At 27.8% G+C, this 759-nt stretch overlaps 1 protein-coding gene across 1 annotated transcript in view; it reads left to right on the forward strand.

Annotated features, from left to right (window-relative positions):
• Positions 485 to 759, forward strand: part of LOC107624051 (U-box domain-containing protein 14) — a gene marked incomplete in the record, with an annotated part of 4,112 nt that continues 3,837 nt past the window's right edge. The window contains 1 exon segment of the mRNA XM_021113147.1: positions 485 to 759.

Consider the following 759-nt stretch of genomic DNA (forward strand, 5'->3'; position numbering starts at 1 on the left):
ATACGTACTTCAAGGCAAGAACATGAAAAATGATTGTACGAAATAAATAGAATTATGACTATGTAGTGTTTTGCGATCGAAATGAGAACAAAAAAAAGTGAGAAAATTGGACTATTTGTGAATAATATCTTGGTGATGAATCTTTTGTGTTTTCTTTCTATGTTTCTTGGTGATGATCTCGAATTTAACTTTGAAAATTTCTTAACTTTTCGCAACGATTTTAAGAGATTTTTAATTTAGTTTGAATTTTAAATATTGCGATTTTGATTCTAAGAAAAGAATTGTTTTTCATAATAACATTAGCACTATTTAAGAGAGAGAAAAAAAAAAGATATGTTTACATACATTCTAATCTAAAGTTGATTTTTGTTAGACTTAAACTAATTTATTTAAATATATTTAGCAAAAAAGTTTGTATGCGTAGTTGGTCTAATATAAAAAACCCTTGTTATATTTATTTTGCGTTACAAAGATGTCAAATTATTTTTCGTAGCAGAATCTATTTTCGCTCCCTGCATGCACTCTCACAGATACACACGTCACAGCTATATAAAGTGTAACAATCAAACGTGGACTCAACGATTCTCTCACTCACTAATACTAATTCAGCACTCTCAATAAAAGAAAGAAAAAGGAGGAGCAGAGAACAATAACGAGAAGCTGCTTCACTACACTGGAAACAAAAAAATAAAAATAAAAAAATACATTAGTTTATTTATTTCTTAAATAATAAACCCTTTTTTTTATCTCTGCGGTGTT

Source organism: Arachis ipaensis, chromosome B10 (assembly GCF_000816755.2).
Source record: "Arachis ipaensis cultivar K30076 chromosome B10, Araip1.1, whole genome shotgun sequence".
Lineage (NCBI taxonomy): Eukaryota > Viridiplantae > Streptophyta > Magnoliopsida > Fabales > Fabaceae > Arachis > Arachis ipaensis.